General features: G+C 53.4%; 1 non-coding gene across 1 annotated transcript in view; it reads left to right on the forward strand.

The window, feature by feature from the left end:
* Positions 1-3,893: 3,893 nt before the first annotated feature.
* The window catches only part of LOC126431297 (small subunit ribosomal RNA), a 1,910-nt gene continuing 803 nt past the window's right edge, over positions 3,894-5,000 (forward strand). The window contains exon 1 of the ribosomal RNA XR_007577536.1: positions 3,894-5,000. This exon is cut by the window's right edge and continues 803 nt beyond it. This is a non-coding gene — a ribosomal RNA (small subunit ribosomal RNA).

Here is a 5,000-nt window from a genome sequence, read left to right on the forward strand (position 1 = left end):
TTACTCGGAAGAGTTTATGACAGTCCAAGCCCCCCTGCGTGGGGAGCGTCTTTCTAGGCCATGACCCACCGGAAGGGCGCAGCGTCCCCCACCCCAGACATGTGACGTCACACTATCGGTATTGACGACTCGACTCATTGCTTATAATCATTTGCCATACACCGGTGGAAGCTGCCGAGACGAGTAGCTACATAGCGCGCTCGCCGTGTCACTAATGTACAGAGATACAACAGTTTCGACTGGAACCGGATTAAACGTATACACGGCGCTGATTAGTAATACATAGACCCATCAGAATACAGATAATATATACAACTGTCCGTATACATGCTGAAAGACTCTGCTCACAATCACAACCACACGGCAGCCACACACTCTTATCACGCACTACTCTCCGCCTGTAACACGCACACAGACAATATGTAAGCACCAGCATGGAACAACACCCAGTGCATCCTCTCCGCCACATGAGACAATCCACACTGTCATAACCAGACTGGGAGGTCCACTCAGAAAACGGAATATCCCACCCCCCCGACAACCACCATTGCTCAGCTAAGCCACCAACACCCACACATGTCCTACACAGGGGTGCACCCAACATCACAATACTGCCTCCTCTCACAGCACACAAACAATGGCAGGAATGAAAGACACAGGTCTGCCACAAGCATGGAATCGGAGCGCCGCCTGTCATGAGCCAAAGGTGCATCCTGACGTGGCAAATCAGATGATGCCGCAGGCATCCACTTACTATAATCACAATCAACAAACCGACCGGCCGCCCCCCCCCCCCCCCCCCATTACACCTTTCCATACAACAATGTGTACCTTAACCTAAACTATACTGTACCTTAACCTAAACTATACTGTACCTTAACCTAAACTATACTGTACCTTAACCTAAACTATACTGTACCTTAACCTAAACTATACTGTACCTTAACCTAAACTATACTGTACCTTAACCTAACCTATACGGTACCTCAACCTAACCTATATTGTGCCTCAACCTAACCTATGTTGCGCCTCAACCTAACCTATGTTGCGCCTTAACCTAACCTATGTTGCGCCTTAACCTAACCTATGTTGCGCCTTAACCTAACCTATGTTGCGCCTTAACCTAACCTATGTTGCGCCTTAACCTAACCTATGTTGCGCCTTAACCTAACCTATGTTGCGCCTTAACCTAACCTATGTTGCGCCTTAACCTAACCTATGTTGCGCCTTAACCTAACCTATGTTGCGCCTTAACCTAACCTATGTTGCGCCTTAACCTAACCTATGTTGCGCCTTAACCTAACCTATGTTGCGCCTTAACCTAACCTATGTTGCGCCTTAACCTAACCTATGTTGCGCCTTAACCTAACCTATGTTGCGCCTTAACCTAACCTATGTTGCGCCTTAACCTAACCTATGTTGCGCCTTAACCTAACCTATGTTGCGCCTTAACCTAACCTATGTTGCGCCTTAACCTAACCTATGTTGCGCCTTAACCTAACCTATGTTGCGCCTTAACCTAACCTATGTTGCGCCTTAACCTAACCTATGTTGCGCCTTAACCTAACCTATGTTGCGCCTTAACCCAACCTATGTTGCGCCTTAACCCAACCTATGTTGCGCCTTAACCCAACCTATGTTGCGCCTTAACCTAACCTATGTTGCGCCTTAACCCAACCTATGTTGCGCCTTAACCCAACCTATGTTGCGCCTTAACCCAACCTATGTTGGGCCTTAACCCAACCTATGTTGGGCCTTAACCCAACCTATGTTGGGCCTTAACCCAACACACGTTGGGCCTTAACCCAACACACGTTGGGCCTTAACCCAACACACGTTGGGCCTTAACCCAACACACGTTGGGCCTTAACCCAACACACGTTGGGCCTTAACCCAACACACGTTGGGCCTTAACCCAACACACGTTGGGCCTTAACCCAACACACGTTGGGCCTTAACCCAACACACGTTGGGCCTTAACCCAACACACGTTGGGCCTTAACCCAACACACGTTGGGCCTTAACCCAACACACGTTGGGCCTTAACCCAACACACGTTGGGCCTTAACCCAACACACGTTGGGCCTTAACCCAACACACGTTGGGCCTTAACCCAACACACGTTGGGCCTTAACCCAACACACGTTGGGCCTTAACCCAACACACGTTGGGCCTTAACCTGCTCTGTAATTGTCATACGACGCGTTAAATTAGTGTAGTGTTGCCTAACTGCAACCCCCGCAATATAGTTTGCTACTCGCACTGCCCGGTCCCCAGTGTATCGCTTCATGTTAAACACCTTGCAGCTATACACTGTAATGTGGATGGCAGCAGGACGTACATGCTCAATGCCCTTTGCAGTTGTTCATTGGCATTTGCAGTTGTTCATTGGCATTCGCATGGCGAAGCACTTAGCCTACGCTGTGGTACGGCCTGTGTCAACTGTCCGCTGATGTTGTACGTCCAAATCACACACTGTACTGCACATTGGTCCTCATGTACTGAATGATACATCGTGGTACATGTGACCGTACAACGACTGCGCCAACAACGGCGAACCATGCGGTCCAAATGTTGTGCACTCAGCTACGTGTCGTCTCCCTATAAGAGCTGGATTGCAGTGTGGTATGCCCTGGATGGCGATCAGCATGAGCCGTCTGTTGATGTAGTGGCGCGTGTTGTCAGACGTAGTCGTCTCTTCTCACACACCGTGATAGCATGGTGCACTGCGTTCCACATCTGCGACATGCGACAGAGGCCGGTTGACAGTCGTTCGCGCAATGGACATCGCATACGTACGGGGGCCACCTTCCACGTGTTCGCGAAGCGTGCACATGTTGTTGCGTGTATGTGGGCAGACATAGTGTGTCGTGACACCTGACACAGGCATGCAACAATCGTTGAATTTGCAAATGGCGATGGACGCCTACGTTTGCTGGTGACGTTACGCAAATGAACAACTGGTAAACCGTTGTGGTGCGGTTGTTCTCGCTAGAGGTGAATCAGTGATGGCGACGATCGGTTGAGCTACCAACCGGTTGTTCCAGCGATACCCACCATGCCCACGAACGTGAATGGCATCTGGGTGTGAAGCGATACGCGGCGGTGGCTGGGTGGGACCGTCCCCGGCCGGTGAGGGGGGGCCTCCCGGCGTGCTGGCCGCGCGGTGCGTGGGCGCACGCGCTACAGCCGGCTGGTGGGGGCGGCCAGTGGCAGGCGCGCCGGCCGACGGAGGCGGCAGGCGGCGCAGCTGCGCGCCGGCGCACCCTGCACGCGGCGCCGTGCGGCCAAAGTAGGTCCTCGCGGGCCCGGTGCGAAGCGCGGTGGACATCTGCAGTGCGCTGGTCCGATTGAGGACTGTGTGCGCTGAGGATGCGCCGCCGCCCGGCGCTCGGCGCCGCGACGCCGTCTGCTGCTCGGTCGCCTCTGCGGTTCTCGCAGGTGGTTTGTATCGCAGCTGTGCGGACGTGTTGGCGCGTGCGCTGTGCTGGGAGAGTTCGCTTCGGCACCCAAGTGGGGCTTTTGTCCTTCTGTGGCGCTGGCGTTGGAGCTGCCGGTCACCGTAGGTGGCGCGTGTTGTCTCCCGCCGGCAATGCCACGACAGCACGCTCCCGGGCCTCTGTCGGCAGCGGCAAGCTCAGTTGGGAGCACGGGTGGTCGCACCTAAAGCGTCTACTCGCCAAACCCCGGGCGATTGCGCCTCTCTCGAACCCGACCAAGTACTTAGGACGGCGCTGCGCGCCGCCGGGACCTGAGAGGGTTTCGAGGTGTATGGTGCAGGGGAGCTCAGCCTCCTCCTGTTTGCAGAATAATTGAGCGGACGCTTGCGTGTTCGCGCGGGCCCCCGGGACACACTCCCGGGCGGCCGGCTGCTCAGCTCTAGTTGACGCAGCTCCCTGGTTGATCCTGCCAGTAGTCATATGCTTGTCTCAAAGATTAAGCCATGCATGTCTCAGTACAAGCCGCATTAAGGTGAAACCGCGAATGGCTCATTAAATCAGTTATGGTTCCTTAGATCGTACCCACGTTACTTGGATAACTGTGGTAATTCTAGAGCTAATACATGCAAACAGAGTCCCGACCAGAGATGGAAGGGACGCTTTTATTAGATCAAAACCAATCGGTCGGCTCGTCCGGTCCGTTTGCCTTGGTGACTCTGAATAACTTTGGGCTGATCGCACGGTCCTCGTACCGGCGACGCATCTTTCAAATGTCTGCCTTATCAACTGTCGATGGTAGGTTCTGCGCCTACCATGGTTGTAACGGGTAACGGGGAATCAGGGTTCGATTCCGGAGAGGGAGCCTGAGAAACGGCTACCACATCCAAGGAAGGCAGCAGGCGCGCAAATTACCCACTCCCGGCACGGGGAGGTAGTGACGAAAAATAACGATACGGGACTCATCCGAGGCCCCGTAATCGGAATGAGTACACTTTAAATCCTTTAACGAGTATCTATTGGAGGGCAAGTCTGGTGCCAGCAGCCGCGGTAATTCCAGCTCCAATAGCGTATATTAAAGTTGTTGCGGTTAAAAAGCTCGTAGTTGGATTTGTGTCCCACGCTGTTGGTTCACCGCCCGTCGGTGTTTAACTGGCATGTATCGTGGGACGTCCTGCCGGTGGGGCGAGCTGAAGGCGTGCGACGCGCCTCGTGCGTGCTCGTGCGTCCCGAGGCGGACCCCGTTGCAATCCTACCAGGGTGCTCTTGAGTGAGTGTCTCGGTGGGCCGGCACGTTTACTTTGAACAAATTAGAGTGCTTAAAGCAGGCAAGCCCGCCTGAATACTGTGTGCATGGAATAATGGAATAGGACCTCGGTTCTATTTTGTTGGTTTTCGGAACCCGAGGTAATGATTAATAGGGACAGGCGGGGGCATTCGTATTGCGACGTTAGAGGTGAAATTCTTGGATCGTCGCAAGACGAACAGAAGCGAAAGCATTTGCCAAGTATGTTTTCATTAATCAAGAACGAAAGTTAGAGGTTCGAAGGCGATCAGATACCG

Source organism: Schistocerca serialis, unplaced genomic scaffold, assembly GCF_023864345.2.
Source record: "Schistocerca serialis cubense isolate TAMUIC-IGC-003099 unplaced genomic scaffold, iqSchSeri2.2 HiC_scaffold_1088, whole genome shotgun sequence".
NCBI lineage: Eukaryota > Metazoa > Arthropoda > Insecta > Orthoptera > Acrididae > Schistocerca > Schistocerca serialis.